We start from the raw sequence: 21,468 nt of genomic DNA, 5'->3' as shown, positions 1-21,468 counted from the left end.
TTAATTGAGGCCTATTTAGTCTGCATTTGCACTTTACACTCAAGAGGCTGCTTAATGCTTGATACCTTAAGTTTATTATTGTATCCTAGTACTGTATTCTCTGCTAGCACGTGTCACTTTAATTGAGGCCTATTTATTCTGCATTTGCACTTTACATTCTAGAGGTTGCCTACTGTTCAATATCCTAAGTTTTTACCCAATGTGTACAAAGTGGTAGTTAATTCTACTTATATTTGTATTGTGTAATACGTATTGTTTTTACTGTTATAGGTATTTGCACAGCTTCCCCCGTAGTTAGACTATGGCAAGGAGGAAAACTGTGAAGCCCCCTATCGATCGATCATGTACTACGATCGATTCGTTTTTGGTCAAAGCAGTTAACGTTCTCTCAGAAGAAATTAACCGAACCGAGAGACGCCTTTCTATGGGCCCAAGCTCTATGGGGGCCAATCGGGTAAACGAGGTTAGCACTCCCCCCGGCCCCCCTGGTGAGATTGAGATTGGGTTTAATATGTCGACTAATAACTCACCGGTTACTGGGGGGCTGGTTTCAGACACCATTGGTACAGGAGTAAATAGTGGGGATTATACTTGAATATCACTGACCCCTAATCTGATTCACCCCGAGAGCCCCCTGCCAATGGGAAAAACCAGGGGATGTAGATAGAACACTTTGGAACGGGGGAACTCTAATCCTAACCCCAAGCCAAAAAAGGCAACTAAGAGTAATCGTGCTATGAAACTAGGCTTGCTAGCCGACCAGTCGAACAGAACAGATTCTATACCCCAGCATTTAACACTGGCTATCATATCTGATAAAATGATAGAGCTATTAAGGCCACTATACGATAAATTCGATATTTTGGCCAGAGAAATTCATAAAATTACTGGAGTGCTGGATAAAGTAAATGACAAACTTATAAAGGAGCCAAGTAGAATCCAACAGAAAGATGCTACTAAAGGCCCTACTAATTTGATCACCGCACAGGATAGGGAACCCCTTAACAATTTAAAAGAGCAGATTGTTGATTTAGAAGTGAGGAACAAGGGAAATTAAAGATTTTTAGTATCAGGTAATTCAGTTAATAATTATGGATTTAAACCACCTCAGAAGGACAGAACAGTAACTAAGCTGGACAAATTTACTATACCCAATTCTGCAAAATCAGATGGCTTAAGAGTGTCAGCCCACGAGGAAAGGAAGATGCCCTTGGTTACAAACCTGCCTCCCGAATGCAGTGCATATGTGGCAATCCTGGCCAACGTACCTAAACTTGAATTTGGCCAGGTAGAAGACCATGAGTCCCATACAAATAAAGTAGTGTTTTGGTTAGCTAATAACTGTAATTACCCAATGGAAGAGATAAACCAGATCCTGACAACACATAGAGTAGGCTGGATCGGACCTTCAAGAAAATGCTTTATTGGCGATTGTATAATTATTAATTTTAGGTCCCCGAGGTGGGCTTTTAATACACTTAATAACGCGCCATTACCTTCTCCTCGGGAATTCAACACTACTCTTCTTCCCTTAGGATACTTTTATAGACATTTAATGGGAACACTCGGAAACGGATATGTAGGTCGATCTAGAACTGGACCTCCGTCAATCCCTTATTTGTACTCTCCCGTATCTAGTTTTGCTGTCCCAGTAACCAATAAATACCAGGTGCTAGGTAACTTGGACAGAAATGATTGACGTAAGGGACTGTCATGGAATAGCCAGGCAACAAGGGAAAGACACGTACCCAAAAGTCCCAAAACAGGAAATCTAAATGTCAAGAATATAATTAGAAAGGTTGATTTATGCACGTCAGAGCAGGGCGGGACTTTAACTAAAAATATAATATGTCCACGCATTGCTTCTAGCGAACTAGAGTGTATTCTACCAGAAGTAAATATTACTAGAAAAGAGGTGGGTCACGATGAATCTTTTCAGCAACTTGATGTAACAAATTCCGCCATAGGGTACCGGGTCACTACTTGGAACATTGCTGGTTTCAACAGGAAAAAAGGTACTCCCTCATGGTCAGATTTTACTTCGGCCCAACACGATATCATTTGCCTTCAGGAGACGTGGTGTATCGATCCAATTTATGTAGAGGGCTTTACCTCCCATTGGCTTCCGGCCCAGGCTTCCCCTTCCGGTAGAGCCAAGGGAGGACTTTTGATCCTGATTTCTATTAGTTTAAACAAATGTAAAATTAAAAAGTGTACTAATGTGGGTTTTTATGCTCAGATTATGTGGCTGGCTTCCCCCTCAGACAAAGATGTTATCCTGATTAATTTTTACAATAATGTGTTTAGCTCCTCACGTGGCCTAATTATTAACGATCTGGAAAGTGATCTTGAGAAGATGACCAGTATTATCAGGAAGCCAATTGTTATCCTCTGGGTGGGTGATTTTAACGTCTAAATATGTCCACTATCCTTAACCAAAGTTTGTGGTCCTAGGAGGGGGGATTTCGATGATGACTGTTATATGCATTTTCCTCACTGCGAATATGGTATGGCCCTAAATGGTGCAATGGCTAAATGGGATCTAGAATTGTTATATTGTGCTACTGATAAACTTAATAAGAAATGCCCCACATTCACAGGTAGAAATGCAATGTCTATTATTGATCACATCATCATTTCCTGTCATAGTGCACATTTATTTTCCTTACCTTGGATAACGGATCAACCCACCAGCGATCATAACAGTATTTCTGTGTATTTATTATGTTGGGGACCCAAACATATTTCTAGTGCACTTCAAAGCTCATGTATCGCCCCCACTAGACCAAATGGTGTCCGGATAAAATGGGCCGGTGTGGACCCATCCAAAATTTTGAATGACGTTGTTACCCAATGCCAGAACGAAATTGAAGTTTGCTTAGGGGATGAGGTTGATCCTGTAATGATGCTATAGAATTTTACCAAGATAAATAATATTGTGGAGAATCTTCTGACAAAACCAGTCTGCAAAAATAAAAAACCTAAGGCGGGCTGGTTCGATACCAGATGCACTAAGGCCCTGAGTAATCTCAAACAAGTTTTGAGATGTAATCCCAGAAACTCGGATATAATCAAGGCCTCGCGTGCAGAATATGCTATAGCTTTAAAAATTAGAAAAACTGAACTCCAAGAAATAGCTTGGAAAGATTTAAGTCTGGCAGCTGACACTAAAAATAGCAAATTGTTCTGGGATACCGTAAATAGCACCTTTTTGAAGGATGACCATATCCCCGAAATTAATTCCCACATCAACTGTAACGATTGGGTAACCCATTTTTCTAATATTTTTAACCCTATTAATACAGTTGTATCACCCACACAATCCAACCAGTGCTCTGGCGAATGGCCAATTATTCCTTTATCAATTAGTATAGAAGAAGTCACCGATGGTATTATTAGTAGTAAGGGGGGTAAAGCACCAGGACCCGACGGGGTCCCCATAGATTTTTATAGGAATGAAATTGTTCTATGGTCCCCTTTTCTAGCAAGAGTTTTTAATGCCGCAGTTGAGACCCATTTTCCTTTATCATGGGGTCAATCCATTATAGTACCTATACATAAGAAAGGAGTCAAAACTGATGTTTGTAATTACCGCCCAATATCTCTACTTGACTCATCTATTAAGATCATGAGTAGGGTCATGTTATCGAGATTAGAAGCTTGGGTTCAAGAGAAGGCAGTTCTTACTCCAGTACAATATGGATTCAGAAAGGGAATTGGCACACTAGAGCAGTGTGTCAATTTGGACCTCTTAATTGGAAAGTATACCCTGGCTAGGGAAGGAAATTTATATTTATGTTTTGCTGACCTTAGCAGCGCTTTTGATTTGGTAGATAATTTAATTTTATGGTCATTATTGTTAGATATGGGTGCGCCAAAGGAGATAATTTATTTTCTAGCGATACAAAAACCTGTCAAGTGAGGTGCGGTATGGCCTTTTAGGCGAATACACCCCTTCTTTTAAGGTTAAAAGAGGCATCCGACAGGGCTGCGTTCTGGCTCCATTGCTTTTTTCTTTGTTTATTAACAAAGCAGACGCAGCCCTGAAACTGTTTGAGTCGGATTCCCCCAGGGTTGACGGTATGCCCGTCCCAATTCTTTTATATGCGGACGACGCGGTCTTACTCTCTCGCACTCCCATTGGTTTACAACGTCTTATGGATAATTTTACCGCTTTTATTGCTAAAAGGAAACTTTTAATTAACAAATCGAAAACTTTTGTAATGGCTTGTGGCAGGAACCCCATAACATCCAGTACTTATTACATTGAAGGCTCCGAGGTCCAGACAGTCAAAACTTTCAGTTACCTAGGCATCACGTTTGCAGGAAATCGGTCTTGGGTTCAGGAACAGGACAATGCCTGTTCTAAGATGTTGAGAAATATTAACGGCATTTTTAGATTTGCTGCCAAACTAGGTAACCGCCGCATCAGAGATATGTTGACAATTTAAGAGATACGATGCGTCACCGCAGCTCTATATGGGGCAGGTGTTTGGGGCCACTGCCAAGGTAATAAATTACAACAAATTGAAAATTCATTTTTAAAGCGCCTACTGTGTGCCCCTTTATCTGCCTCTACTGAACTCATTCATAGGGAGGTGGGCATTAAATATATTTCAGACCTGGCCTTAATAGGCCCTCTCCTACTATGCAAATTGATATGGTCAAAAGAGGAGACTATGTTTACGCAATCCATAATACGGGATTGCCTTAGTTTGGAAAATTTTCTAAAAATACCCTGGCTCAATTATAACATCCATTGGTTTAAATTTTTATTTAACTGTGATATCCGATTGGATCCTGAGTGTTCAGCTTCTGCTGCTAGAACTGAGATAAAAACAGTTATGATGGCTAACAAAATAGAGGCTAGATCCCACACTATCAAGACCCAACCAACTCTTGTATTTTATTTACAAATGGATATTAAACAGGGTTTCCAAAGTTATTTATCAGTCGTGACTAGAGCATCACACCGTTTCGTGTTGACACGTCTAAGACTGGGTACTATACACCATCTTGTTAATTTCCCAGTCACGAAACAGAGTTTTACCCACCCATGTCCATGTGACGGAGTCTCCTACCAAAGTTGTTGCCACATGCTACTTTTTTGAACCTTTTATACTCATCTTAGAAAATTTTATCTAAAACCTTTCTTTTTATATTATAACACCAGATCTTTTAAAAATGCCATGGAGTTGCTTTTTAGATTGGATGATCCGCAATTGTGTTTATATTTAGCCACATTTCTTATGAAAGCTATTAATACTAGGAAATCTTTTATCATTGATAATTGACTATATGCTCCTTTTATTCTGCACCTGCACTTTGAATTAGGCTTGTTTATACCCAAGCAAAATGCCATGGGAACTTTCTGACTTATGCATTTGCACTTTAGCATTTGATATATCTTGTTTACGAATTTCGATATTTTTATTCCTTCAATTTCACTGTTTTTACATTTTATTTTGTTTTCTTTTAACCACATTGTTTATTGAATGTATTTGCTTATATGGTTGATCTATTTGACCGAATAAAAGCTTTAAAACGTAAACGGGTCTGAACTGAGGTGGCGAAGTGAGCTAAAGAATGATAATGGATTGAACCCAGATCTGTGACTGGGTGTGAGTGTCTGAAATGTTTCAGTGCTTCGTCCATCATCTCCTTGTGTTTGCTTTGTTCACCCTAAGTTGATAGGGTATGCCCAGACGTGGGTCCTTTGCTTACTTTGCCACTGGAATCAAGCTAGCCTGGCTGATGAAGGGTGTTACCCAGAAACTGGTCCCAGGATGCTTGTTTCCGGTTCAGAAAAGACCTGGCTTGCCAGTTCGGGCTGGACTGTTCCCATGAGGCATAGGGTCAAGACTGATTTGCATATAGTTAGGTCTGAACTGAGGTGGCGAAGTGAGCTAAAGAATGATGATGGATTCAACCCAGATCTGTGACTGGGGTGAGCGTCTGAAAAGTTTCAGCGCTCTGTCCATCATCTCCTTGTGTTTGCTCTGGTCTAGGGAAGACCTGGCGTGGCAGTTCCGGCTGGACTGTTCCCATGAGGAACAGGGTAAAGACTGATTTGCATATGGCTGGGTCAGAACTGGGAAGGCAAAGTGAGCTAAAGAACGATTATGGATTCAACCCTGGTCTGTAACTGGGGGTGAGTGTCTGAAATGTTTCAGCGCTCCATCCATCATCTCCTTGTGTTTGCTTTGTCAGCAGTAACAACCTGGTGAAAAACTTTGGGGGTAACTTGCTCTGTGGACACCAGTTGGCACCTAACAGAAGTAATACTGGCTCCTGTGTCTCTCAGAACCTCCACCCTCTCCCCATTGATGGTGACCCACTGCCTACACTTTTTAGTATTGTGAGGCATTTTATCCTTTGATATTACCTCTCTGTCACCCAGGGACATTCGGGTAATCTCTCCATTCCCCCACCACCACTTCCCTCAGCATTACATTTTCCAACACTAGTGGGTCCTGCCCACTAGTGTGGGGCTGATACCTTTTCGGGCTGATGGGATTGTCTTAATGTGCCCAACCAGGTGGCACTTGTAGCACTTAGGGGAAAAGCGACTTTAGGGCTTCTCCCCATGGAACTCTCTTTTTTCTGTTCAATATGGGACGAGGAATCTTTCCTTTGAAAACTGTTTTGGTTACCTTGAGAGATCTTTTGGGTTTTATCCTCATCTCCCCTCTTTCCTCTGATGTGAAGCCTGTCCACCCATTTGTTGCTCCCTCCAGGTACCTTCTTGGACACTCTGATGCTGATCCAGAGGTCCGCCTCCTTTGAAAGCTACTTGGGTACATAGAGCTTAGTACCTATTGGGTTTTGGCTCAAATCTGTAAAGCAATTTGTGAGCATATGTTCTCCTAAAATCAGTTAAACCACCCATCAACATTACTCACTTTGCTACCCCTCACCCAACCATTCAGTGCTTTACAAGAAAATTCCACGAAATCCACCCAAGACTAGTTAGACCTCTCCTGCTTGTCCCTACATTTTAATCTATACTTCTCAGGGGTGACACCAAATTTGGTGGCAAGGGCTGCCTTCATGGAAATGTGGGACATCTGGCCAGCTACTCTAAGCTCAACAAGGTATCCTTCCCAATGTTTGACATATGCTTCCAGAGGCTAGCCCCCAAGTCCTCCTCTCCAACCCAATGCAGAAGCAGGACTACCTCATATGCAGCAAACCACTTGTCAATTACGTCCCCTACCACATAACTAGGCACCAGGATCTTAAGGCATGTGGACCTCACTGTCTCCATTGGACACTGTTTTGTAGTTGCCACCATTTCTGCTGGGCTCTGAGATTTGCTTGGCTCTTAGGTCCTGCTCCTTTAGACTCACTTCGTGAGCCAACAAATTTTAACTTGGCCAGTTGCAGCTTAAACGCCCTATGAGCTCTCCTGTCTCCCAGCTCCTCAGGGGACAGGTTGTGGGAGGTCACACTGCTTCATGCCCTGGCAGAAGACATCACTGCTGTGGGCAGGTTGGCCACTTCCTCCTCCTCCTGAAGCTGGAGCTCTGGGCCTGTGGCCAGGCCATTTTCTTCTTCATCCTCATCCTCCTTGCCCACCTCCTCATCCTCAAAGCCATTTGTAAAGCGCACAGCTGCCTCTGAAGAGGCATCCCCTCACTAGCGGGAAGGGTCTTAGAACAACCCAACTTAAATGCCCTCCAAATGAGAGTCAAAAAGTCCCTCTCCAACTCCTCTGTTGCAGCTTGCATCCTTCAGGCCTTGTCAAAGGCTCACATGGCTCTATTAAATTCCAGTTTCTGCCCTATTCCCCATTGTCAACTCTCTCTCTCTCCATGCAGAGCGTCTTCATCTCTGCCACCTTGAGGGTATCAATGCTGCTGAGCTCCAACTCTATATTTGCAAGCAACAGTTACAAGTGCACAAATGTGAGGCAGGATTTAAACTTGGAAAGAAAAAATATGGCCAATAAAGGAGAATTTCAAAAGATGTCAATTTGAGTATCAGATTATTTTAGGGATTTCCAGTTTATTTTAGGGATTTTCTGGTTTGCACAAATCACTGAGTGGCACTGCACAAATACAAGTATGGGATCCCACCACTGAATACCAATATAAAAAAATGGGTTATTGGTTGAGAGAAGTGGAAGCTTCACTTAAGTAACAAGAAAAATCCTTGTTCGGATGAACCACAAAAGTCAAGAGATTAACTTGTGCTCAACCCTGTGGTAGCTTGGCACAAAGCAGTCAGGTTTAACTTAGTGGCAATGTGTAAAGCAATAATAAAATAACAACACAACACAAGAAAAATCCCAAACCAGTTTCGAAAAATTGAGTACAGTTTAATAAATACAATTTAAAAAAAACTATATAAAAGTTTTAGGTAAAAATAGAACCAAGAAGCACAAACTGCCATTCACAGTTATCTGGTCGCACTAGACCGAGGGCATATCACACCTTCAGGCCAACTGTGATGGAGCATGGGTCAGATACATGAACCATCACTCACCCTGCAAGGAGCAGGGTGAGTGATGCCGACGGTCATTACTGTAACGTGAATAGCCAGTTGTTGCTGCAGATCTCTGTTGGAGGATCATCACAAACGCTGGTTTTAGGTGCTAAGTTTTGGGCTGGCATTGTCGATTGTCGAGGACGGTCTTTGTCAGCTTGAAGAGCAGGTCCCGCTGGAGCTTTGCATTGCCGCTCAATGCCAGCAGTCAATTCTCGGTGCAAAGAGCTCACTTCACAGTTGGAATGAGCCCAAACTTCTGGATTTTCACCTTTGCTTGTGGAAAAGTTCTCACTGATGCCAACTTAGGATCCAGGGCCTGCGTGGGTTCCTCTTGGGGATAAGGACTCACTCCGGCAGCGGCCAGCAGCATGGCTCAAGCAGGTCCAGGCAGGTCCGGTTGGTGTTGGTCTGCTGGGCATTTGCAGGGTGGCATCTGGAAGTTTGCAGTGTCCCTGTAGCCAGCTGACCCTTGAAGTCACTCTGGGTGGCTTGGGATCAAGACAAGCAGGTGCAATCTTCCTTCTTCAGATAGCAAGGTAGTCCTTCCATCAGCAGGTCAGTTCTTCAAGCAGCAGGCCAATCTTTCTTCCGAATCTTCCACAGGTTCAGGAGTGTTATGAAGATGCCTTATTTCTACTTGGTGCCAGTCTTTATGATGGAGTTCAAAAACATCTAAGGCAGTGGTGCTCACAATATGGCCCATGGGCTGCCATTGGCCGCATAGACCTTTCCTTGTGGCCTACTAATCTTATTCTGGGACCCCTAGTAATCCAAGAGAGAAAGCTTCTTCAATTCAGTTATTGGCTAACTCTGCTAGCCCAGCACATTGTTCTGTGATTCTGTGCTTTGTTTCTATGGTCAGATAAGCGTGTTTTATGAGCAGGTCTGTCCTGCTCATAGAAGAAGAAAAAAATATTCTAGAAACGAAGCTTAGAATCAGAAACACATAAAAACAATGTTATAAATGCACCTTTTTGTGCTCTTTTGGTTATGGGCTTTGCTTATACAGTCATTTCAGGTTGTACTTTCAGCAAGGCAGTCCTGCTCATTGGTGAAAGCTTAAGTGAAAGGACTGTGAAAGTTCTTCAAAAATTACAGGAAATGTGATTGAGCAGAAAATGGGGCAGTGCAGGTGAGTGAGGGGAGGCATGGTGAGCAGGTAGTAAAAAAGTACAAACTATTCTGTAACTATTTTGTTGGTTTTATAACCTACAAGTACCTGAATGTAGACACGTTAAATGAAAAAGGTAGTGCAAGCGAAAGTAATCTGTGGAAATGCATGGGTTTGGTGATGAACCCAGTTAGTTAATGCGATCACTACAGAATTCACATGTTTATGTGTGTAACCATAGGGTCACTGAGTTGTTATGTGCCTGAGTTGGACCCATGTAGCAAAGCTGCCATTTTCTTACATTGCCCTCTTTCTCCTAAATAACATTTTACGATAACCTTCTGCACATATTTGCGTGTATAACAATGTTGGATTCGTTTCCCTGAAAGTGCTTTGCTTACACATTTCACTTCGCGCACATTATCATGATTCCTCAAACACCGAGAACAAGGCCTTTGCACATGCTGTACTATGTCGTTCTATACAATACCAAGGTGAGACAGCAAGACCATACATACACACTTCTGTGTATATGTGACACACCTCCTACAGAAAAAACAACGAAATACCCCACAAAGAGTCCAGTATTAGGAGTATTATACTCCAATGGTGTGCACCTCCACCGCTCCCGCTGTCTCCAGAGAGCAGTCTCCAAGACCAGAATTAGATTTTTCACAAATGTGGATTGCACCACCAATTTCAGATTTCATAAGGGAATAGATCCTTCCAGTGTTATTATTGTGAAATTGCTTTATTCTTTGTTTGTAATAAGAAACAGCCAAGAAGCCAACGTGTTTTGTCCAGCTTTAGTGGACTTCATCAGGGCTGTAAGAGCATATAAAATATCTAGTGTATAATACAATACAGTGTACACCAACAAAATACACAATAATCCATAAAACTTTTGTCACAAAAGTTCTAATTTAGGTGTCCACATATAACACTCACATACAAACATTTACATACAAAAAAAACATTTAAATACAGAAAATCCACATAGTGATAGTCACATTTGGCCGAGATGGGGGTCCCAGTCTATTTAATTCGACTTTTTAAACGCTTACATGAATGCAACAATGCGCAAATAAGATATGGGAAGGATGGTAATCTTACAGCCCCTATACCAATTAATCGTGGTGTTCGCCAGGGGTGCGTGCTCGCGCCAACTTTATTTAGCCTTCATATTAATGGCCTGATTGATGCCTTGCTTGCAGAAAAAGATCTTGATGCCCCCAAGCTAGCTTCCCGTAGAATCTCGGCAATGATGTTTGCCGATGATACCCTATTGGTTGCCAAATCACCTATGGGGATACAAAGGGTTTTGGACAAACTTGAGATGTTTTGTAGAGACAGAGGTTTCGAAATTAATCTACAAAAAACCAAATTCATGGCATTTAATTGTCCAAAAACTACACGTCCTAACCCATCTCTAAATGGTAAACCCCTTAAGAGAGTGTCATCCTTTGTGTATTTAGGCTTTACAATCACCGAGTCCATGGAATGGGGGGCACACATCACAAAATCTACGCTAAGACTAGCACAATCTTCAGGAGGCATAATGAAGGTTTTTAATAAGTCCAGTAAAAGAATTGTTAGTCCAGAAATTGAAATTTATAGGCCTCAAGCAAGAGGTGGGGCTTTATATGGCGCAGAGTTATGGGGCCACCAAAATTTGACAAAATTATCACAGGTGGAGAACCAATACTTAAGATTACCTCGTAGTACCCCGTTGGTTCCGTTACATCTGGACACAGGTATAATACCAATAGCTGAAGTAGCGAGCCTTAAGCCCATAATGTATTGGCGTCGCCTTTGGACCTCCCCCGAACTTATACCCTATAGGGAGGAATTAGTAGAGGTATTGAGGTCACGGGGTGCTGTAAAAATTCCGTGGCTTGACCATATAAAATTCCTCTTATCCAGCATGGGTTTAGGGGATTGCTGGCTTGAACCTGAGTCAGCCTGTCCGCTAATATCTAAGGGTCATATGAAGGCATGGTACAAAGATTACAGACTAACCCAACTTAATACCTCTTCTGGGATTGGGAAATGTACTAGTGTTTTTTTAGAAATATAAGATTTTCCTTGCTTTGAATTGGCAATAGATCTCATTACTCCACCAGCGGCTATGAAGCTCTATTTACAATTTAGATATGGGGTGCTCCCACTCCGCTGCTTTACATCCAAGTGGAGAGACCAACAAATGACCCAGTGCCCGGCTTGTGACCAACCCGAGGAAACAGAGCTCCATGTCTTTTTTAGTTGTTCTGGCTATCAGAAGGCAAGGAGACGTTGGTTGGCTCAGATTTGCAGGAATCTTGGCAGTAGGCGCTGCCTTGAAGCATTTAGGATACTGAAATCCGACTCAGGCATTCCAATAGTATACTCGGTGGCTGTTTTTTTGTTTTCAATGTGGTGCACTAGAAGGGCTAATCTGAGATCTCGTAATAATGTACTGATTGCCCGGTAGCAAATGTGAAAATCCATTAACCCCTTTGCTGCTTCATGTATAGTTTTATATATAGGAACTTTTTGCTTCCTTTTATACAGAGGTTCTTTTTTAGCTAATTTATGTATTTATTGCACCATGCACTTTCCAAACTCAATTGTGTCATCTTTGTCCAAATCCTATATCCCAAAATTTAATGTATTTATAATCTGAAATTGTGTGTAAAACTATCATTGCTTTTTATTATTATTAACCATGACTGACAATATGTTGGAATTTTAGATATAAAATGTTTGCTCTGTGATGTACTTTTTAGGACATTTTGTCCGAAATAAAGTTTTTTTTTAATTGAATTGAATTGATAGTCACATATAAAATCGACATTAAAAACACATGTGTACAATACATCAGAGAGAAATCATAAATGAAAACAACACAGGGACAGTTCTGATATGAGTGTAATCACCAGAAGACATGTAGTTAAGTGATATAATGACATAGTGTAGGAAACAGTTAAGAGAGAGCCAAGAAACATAAAGTGAAAAGAATTTGGGAATGAATAGATTATGATGTACAGTGTCTAGTCATGAAAAACTGATGAACCACAAGAAAAGTGAATTATCCAAGATATTGTGAGAGAGTTTCAGAAAGTTCGATCTTTAATAGAAATAATGCCCGAGATTCACGGTCATTGAGATGAGTTAAAACAAACGTACCACATTAATGCCATTCAGTTTCTTATTACTGTAGGGAATTGCACACACGTTGTGCTATCCAGTATGTTTTTCTTACGTTAGAACTATTCCCTCCTGTATCCAGGGTAGTTCGTTAGTAATCGGCTCCTGTGCCTGGAGAATATATTTATAAAATAAAACCTAAGATGTTTGGAGACACAAAAGAAGGTATAAGGGGGCACACTCACCTCTCCACTATGAGTACCCGTGTCATTTGGAGGAGATTAGGAACATTGATTTTGAATTCAAAGTTTGCATGAAGGGTATCTCGATGCAAATGAGAAAAGACAAGTGGGGCAGTAAGAGTATTTCTGTCTCTGGCAGTCTACTAAGCCCGTGTTAGACTCTGGCAGTCCACTAACTTGTTTTTAATTCAAATCTAGAAATAGAACAGAGATGGCCTCAGAAAGCCTTTTTAGCCCATCTCAGACTCTATGAAATTTCTATTGTAGATATCGGTGATAGCGGGCCGCCCACGCACTTAGTAATGGCAAGTCATCGTACCCCTGGTTACCAATACTGGCACCTATTCGATAAGGAGATATGACTAAGGCATCCCTCGAACTCGATAAAGGCGAGCCATGGTGCTCCTGCCAGAGACAGAAATACTCTTACTGCCCCACTTGTCTTTTCTCATTTGCATCGGGATACCCTTCATGCAAACAGCGATTTCAAAATCAAAACCATAACAATACTAATTTGTATATTCATTGCAAGGATGCTTTTAATTATAAAGCATTTGCAGTGGTTAGCCAGAGGAGACACTTCTGATGACATCGAGAGGTCACTGCATGCTGATGCTTTGCCAAGCTGTTGCCTAACACTTCCATGAGGTTATGACCAAGACGGGTCCCACATTCTGTCCCGTCAGGTAATGGAGTTGGATCATATTGTGGGGGATTCTTGACTATACACTCACACACGCACCCTAGATGCATGTAGTGTAGGGATTGCGTAACACTAGTATGCCTAATTACTATGGGGCCTATGCATCAACAATGCCATTTGCGATTCCTTATTAGCGAAAAATAAGGAATCGCTAATAAGGAATAGCAAAAGGCTATGCATGTAGGAATCGCTATTCAAATAGCGATTCCTTAATATTCCTTATTACCGAATCGGTAATACCGAATCGGTAATAAGGAATACCTACCCAATCATTCCTATGGGCTTGGAGGCCCATAGGAATGAATGTAAAGCCAGTCTGTATTAGCGATTCGGTATTACCGAATCGCTAATAGCGGGAGCACTTTCAAGGGTGCCAGGGTGTCAAAAGGACACCCTGTTGCACCCCTGAAAATGATATGTGCACATATGTTGCACACACACATGCTCTAAGGGCATGTGTGTGCGCAGCATGAAACTTTGAAAAATGCACAAAAGTGCATTTTTCAAAGTTTTTGCAAATTACCATGCAGTTCATCTTCATGGTAATTTGCTCCCCCTATTAGCGAAATCGCTAATTTTTTAACTTTGATGCATTGCATTTAAGGAATCTCACTTTGGGATTCCTTAAATGCAATCGCTATTTAAGGAATCGGTATTTAAGGAATCCCTATTTAAAGAATCGCTATTTAAGGATTCCTTAAATAGCGATTTCTGCTTTTGGGTTGATGCATTGGGATTGGGTATTTTTTACTTAATACCGGGAGCTATTACCGAATCGGTATTTTACCGACTGGATTTTGGGTTGATGCATGAGGCTGTATATGATTTATATGCCCTCTTATATACACTGGGGCAGATTTACACGCCCCTTGCGCCACTTTTGCATCACTTTTAACATGGGAAAAGTGATGCAAAAGTGGCGCATGGAGCTTGTAAATCTGCCCCACTGTTCTTAGCATCATGGTGGATCAATACATGCTATTTACTATTTTGTTGCTTGTAATCACTTTCATATGCTTCTGTCTATTGAACATCACAGCACATGTGCTCTATACAAGAATAATGTTGGTTCATTAAATATATTTAAAAACATCCCATTTTCTATTTTCTGTATACATCTCTGATAACAAGAGTGCACAAGTGACTGAGCGGAAGGGTTCTAGATCTGTTACCACAATCCTGAGGGGTCAGGGTTGTCATGTTCAGTGGTTGTCAGTGAATAGACTCCCTCACCGCACAGCTCCATCTAGTAGCTGTTGCTACCTGACCCTTCCTGGTCCTGTGCTCGAGGCCCTCCACTACCTGCCAGCACCCGCCTGTGCCTCATTCCTGATGGTCCAGTGGTAGGCATTTTTGCACTGCTGCTTCTCTGCCCTCTGTCTCTCTGTTTCTGCCTTTCTCTGTTTCTGCCTTTTTTCCTCTGATTTACCTTAATTTTCACATTTTCTTCCGAGCTTTTTTGATAATTTCTTCCCTTTTCTGCTCTATTGTGCCTATCATCACCATGTCCCTGCCACTGCTCGCCTCTGTGGCCCGCCCCCTTCCACAGCTGCTTTCCCGCTTCCCACCTCCCAGCTGTCCAGCCCTTCCCCTCATGCTACTCTGTGGCCACGCAGCAGGTCTGCGCAGAGGGTACACCAAAACAAAGCTCATCTGTGCACGTCCGCGCCTGGGCCACACCCAGCACCACAGACCCTGGTTCACGTACCATCCACCACTACAACACCAGCACCCTCCATGCCCTCAACACCAGATGCAACACCGCCTGTTGCTGGGCATCACCAAATGACACCCATGGCTCTTCCTCCTGCCAAAACTGCATCTGCACCTTCGCCTGCTACCGTACACCAGCCCCACCTGCCGCACGACTGACAAATACTGGACCTGAACACCTCAGCTGTATCCTGCTCAACACGTGCTCCCTCCACAAACAAGCTGTAGAGATCTGGGACCACTTGACTCTGTCCACTGGGACCACTTGACTCTGTCCACCCCGATATCATCTTCCACATGGAAACCTGGATGAACTCTGCCTCCGCCCGGACATCGCAACCGCCATCTCAGATGGCTGAAAGATCATTCACAAGGAGTGCATCAACAAACTGAGTAGAGGCATCGCCATCATATCCAAAAGCACCATCTGCCTCACCACCCACTTGGAAGACCACTCAACCAACATGGAGCACCTCTACATCCAGGTCCAAACCAACCTGAACACCACCCTCTGTGGCACCCTCATTAACAGACCTCCCGGACCCGGTACACCCTTCAGCTATTCCATTCTTAACTTCACTGCACCCCACACTCTCGCCCCCACAGACTACATCCTCCTCAGTGACCTCAACTTTCACTTTGACAACCCCAACAACAAGAACACCTCCTCCCTGCTGCAGAACCTCAACACCCACACATCCCCATCTTCTCCGTCAGCAACAACATCACCTTCAGCTGCACCTTCAAGCTCCTTTGGACTGACTGCATCCACTTCTCCTTCGCCAAACCCACCGTACACCACAATGCCCACCGCTACCCTCCCAGGAGCTGGAACAAGGTCACTGAAAAACAGTTTACCACCTCCCTCAGCAAAATCCCATCACCAAAATCCACAACACGCCTCAACATGCGACCTCCATCAATGGCTTTCCAACTGTGTCAGAACACTGGCTCCTACAAAGAAAGCCCCAGGCAAGCAACACTCCAAGAAGGCTAGCTGGTTCTCTACCACCCTTCATGAGTCCAGACGCACCTGTAGATGGCTTGAGAAGAGATGGAAGAGCAACAAGACCCCGGAAACCACTCAGCCTTCAAAACAGCAGTCACCGAACACCACCACCTCATTATAACAACAAAGAAAGCACTTCTACAAGAAAGGATCCATGCCAATGCACTCAATAGCAAAGAACTCTTCACCGTGGTCAAAGAATTCACGTAACCCAGCACCGAACAGCAGACGTCCCACCCTCCCAAAACCTCCGCAACAACCCCAGCACCTTCTACCACTGCAAGATTATGGAGATCTACGACAGCTTCGACAGCCGCGATACTCAAGACCCTCCCACCTTACCCGCAACTACCACACCCAACAACACAGGACCCCAGCAGACCCTGCTCAGCTGGACTGCCCTCACTGTGATGACACCCTCAAGATCAACAGTATCCACTCTGGAGCACCCTCGGACCCCTTTCCGCCAACATCTTCAACAGAGCCGGCAGCTCCATCGCCCCCGAACTCTGCTGCACCATCATCTGCTCCATCAACTCCACCACCTTCCTGGAATACTGGAACACGTAGAGATCAACCCCTGGTTGAAGAAACCCTCTGCTGATCCGACTGACATCAAGAATTTCAGACCTATCTCTCTACTCCTCCTACCAGCCAAGGTCATCGACAAGAACATCAACGCCCAACTTTCCAAGTTCATCAAAGCGAACCACATCCTGGACCTCTCCCAATCCGGCTTCCGTAGCAACCACAGCACCAAGACCACCCTCTTCGACCATGGTGAAACTGCAGCTCTCATCCTCCTGGACCTCTTGGCCACCGTTGATACCTTCTGCCACTGCACCCTATGCACAAGACTCTACAACACCGGCATCAGCTTCAAAGCCCTGGAGTTGATGGGAAACAACCTTAACAACACAGTCATTACATCGCACTACCTTTACAACACAGTCATTACAACACAACATCCTTTACATCGCATGTCAATACAACGCAGTCATTACATCGCATGTCACTACAACGCATGTCACTACAACGCATACCATTACAACGCATAGTTTTTACCCTTACTCTATCCAACACTTACCCTACTGTTGCACTCACTGGAGTGGGAATAGTCATTTTTACTCCTACACTATCCAACACTTACCCTACTGTTGCACTTACTGGAGTGGGAATAGTAATTTTTACCCCACACTATCCAACACTTACCCTACTGCTGCACTTACTGGAGTGGAAATAGTACATTTTACCCCTACACTATCCAACACTTACCTTATATGCAATGTAATGGTATGCTTTGCAATGGTATAATGCGATGTAATGGAATGCGTTGTAAGTGTAGTTTGTAAAAATGCATTGTGATGGCATGCGATGAAAAATCATGCGTTGTAATGGATGCTGTGATGGAAAAACTGCGTTGTAAAGGCATGCATTGTAAATGTGTGCATTGTAACGTCATACATTCAGAGTTGATCCGCTTCTTCCTCACTAGCCAAACACAGAGAGTCCGACTACTACTGTTCAACTCTGAACCCACAGAAATCAGCTGCAGAGTGCCTCAGGGCTCCTGTCTAAGCCCCACTCTCTTCAAAATCTACATGGCCCACTCGCAGCCATTGTCAGGAACCACGGATTCAACATCATCTCCTATGCCAACAACACCCAGCGGATTCTCTCCCTCACCAATGAACCCACAGTCACCAAGAACAACGTCCATGACGGGATGAAGGCTGCCACCACTTGGATGAAGGACAGTTGCCTCAAGCTCAACTCAGAGAAGACCAAAGTCATCATCCTGGACTCCATCCCCTCTGCCTGGGATGACTCCTGATGGCCCGCAGCACTTGGAACACCCCCACTCCCACAGACCACACATGAAACCTGGGCATCATCTTGGACTCATTATGAATCGCCAGATCAATGTCATCTCATCAGCCTGCTTCCACACACGTGGCCTGCTCTGAAAGATCTTCGAGTGGATCACCACTGACTCAAGAAAGACAGTCACCCACGCACTCATTAGCAGCAGAATCGACTACGGCAATGCACTCTATGCCAGCATCACCCAGAAACTCCTCACAAAACTGCAGAACATTCAGACTCATCCTCAACATTCCCTGCAACGGCCACATCATCAGCACCTGAGAGGCCTCCACTGGCTCCCAGTCAACCAAAGAATCACCTTCAAGCTCCTCACACATGCCTGCAAAGATCTATATGACATGGACCTGCAAACCTCAACCACAATCTCGCATTCCATGCACCCACCAGAGTTCTTCGCTCCACTCAATGTTCCCTGGTCACTGTCTCATGCATTCGCAAGACCGCGGCCAGAGGAAGATTCTTCTACTACCTCGCAGCAAAGACCTGAAACATCCTGTCTCTCCACCTCAGGCAATCACCATTACTGCCTCAATTCAGGAAGGACCTCAATACCTGGCTCTTTGGCTGAACCACAGTGCCTTAGACGGTTCAGCCATTTCCCCCCCCCCCAGCACCTTCAGACCCATACAGGTGAGTAGTCACGCTCTACAACACACTTGATTGATTGATAGTTGCCAGAAACCATTCGCTCCCTGTTCTGGGTATGGGCGCATATGGTGACACTGTGAGCTAGCTGGTCTCTAGGCCAACATATACTACACGGGTACATGGAATCAGTCTAGGCACCTCCCCCAAGGTTTATGTTGTCCACAAACGCATAGATCTTACCGATTAATGGGAACTATAGGACAGAGTTACATCCTGGTTGGTGCACTTGGGAAATAGATGTGCAAATATAATGCTACAAAGTCCCTTCCTGTGACAGTAAGCACTGTGAACGTGCAAGACATTGATTTAAACATATATTACACACACTATAATGTAGCCTACACAATTAAAAAAATATATAAGCTACACACAGTTCGTCCCCTGACATTCTGTCTCTCTCCTCAGACCTATGCTTCCTTTACCTTACTGTCTGAAAGTAATACACAAAGCCGATGTCACAGCTATTCAGTCATGTGACCCAGGACACTGGCAGAAATGCAGTTGGTTTGGCAAGAAAATGCCAACTATCTAAAAGTGGAATTTTTAAAATTGTAACTTGAAATTCAACTTTACCATTAAAAAAGCTTTTAGATTACAAGGTATTTAAGTGGAAACAGCATATCTCAATCTGCTCCCAATCTGTAATAAGGTAACCCAGTGTTAGTCTATGAGAGATAAATGCCTAACCACAGTGAAAAACAACTTTAGGAGTTATTCACAATCAGAATATGTAACACTTAAATACACATGTTCTTCTTTTCAAATACCATGCACCCTGCCATGGGGAGTGGGGAGCTTAGGGCCTACCTTAGCGATGGCTTGAAAGTATTAGAAAGGCAGGTGTTATGATTCGCAATGTACCCCAATATAGGCCTGGGTAATCACCTATCCTTTCACCTACATTTACCCGGCCATTGTACTACATAACGGGTTTTGTGCTGAATAAATATTGTGTGGTTTTCTCTGAAAACTGGCCTGATTTATTATGCATGAGGTTTCTCAGAATCACAGCAGGACTACCATCTTCTGCATAATAACTATGTGTAAGGGTCATCCCTATTGTCATCCTCGGCCGACATGACACAGCAAGGTAGAACCTTTGAGGGTACCCTTTGGGTATATAAGCACCATATCTTTGCTGGGCCAGACAGAGGAGAAAGACTTCCATGCAGACACGCTGACACAAGAAGATAAAGTCCCTGCATGCAGACACTCCAGCATGCAGTGGTCTGACATCCCTTGCGGGGTGTCCACCTCGAGACCAAGTCCTTCATATTCTCACTTCAGGTAATAGGGTTGGCTTTATCCTAGGGGGATTCTTGGCTATACACCTACACACATGCTAGGTACATTTAGGTGCATCTAGTTAGGATTAGCATCATAAGAGTATAAATTATTACTGTCATGTATTTATATGCCTTCATATATTAATTATTTTAGCACTATAGTAGAATTCCACCACTTATTTACTGTGCTGGTGCTCATAACAGTATATATCTGTTTCTGTCTTATGGCTGTTGCAGCAAACCTATTTTACACTAGAATGACGCTGGTTCAATGAATGCTAATTGAAAACATCCCCATTGTTTAGCCTGTGTATCCTTCTGAGACAAAGTGAGCAGGAGTGACTCAGCGAAAAGTGCTGTACTGTTTCCTCCATCCCTGAGGGGACAGGGTTGTCATGTTCAATATTTGCCAGAAACTATTTTCTCCTAGGTAAGAGGGGTTCATATTGGCACTGTGAGCTAGCTGGTATACAAGCGAACTTATCTGGTGGGGGTGTCTGGAATCAGCCTGGACACCAATCCCACAGTTTATGTTGTCTAAACACGCAGAACTTATATAGATTTATAGGAACTACACGACGTGGTGCCGCCAACGTTGGTTGGGTACTTATTTAACAGTAGAATCTAAGTAGTTCAGTTGTTCTAGTCTCAGAGACCCCTACGCACAATACCCCAGAGACGTCTGAAGTGGGTGAGTACAGAATCCGCCACAGCCGAGTAGACAAAAAATGTATTATTTAGCTGTTGGTTAATCAAGATTGAAAGACACATTGTTCCTAAACTGTACAAAACCCCTTATCTTAGTTCCCTTGAAAATCTCTTCTTCTCTAAAACACTGACTGGAGAAACAGGAAACGTGGATAGAGTTGTGCAAGAACTGCAGCTCTCAGCAGACGAAGAAGATGCAGATGCAATTCCCATTGTGGAAAATGTTAGGAATGCCGTTACCATAAAACTAGGTGCACACAGTCTAACATCATCCCATGTGATTGAGGCACACACATCATATAAAACAGAGGTATTCTATTCATGGGTTACATTCCCAGTTGCAAATGCAAGAACAAAAACATTTCACTTCTACACAGAAAGTGGAATACCTGACGAATATTGTCCCTATGAGGACATTGAAGTTCCACTAACTTATCAGGAATATTTATACTTGTGTAAGGCACCCTCCCCCATACAAGAAATAAAGTAAGACTTGGTCTGCTCGGAAGAAAAGGAGTGACATGGCCAGTATTAGAGGTCTCACA

This window comes from Triturus cristatus, chromosome 3_1 (genome assembly GCF_964204655.1).
Source record: "Triturus cristatus chromosome 3_1, aTriCri1.1, whole genome shotgun sequence".
Lineage (NCBI taxonomy): Eukaryota > Metazoa > Chordata > Amphibia > Caudata > Salamandridae > Triturus > Triturus cristatus.
The sequence above is the reverse complement of the archived record's forward strand: the minus strand, read 5'-3'. Positions refer to the sequence as shown.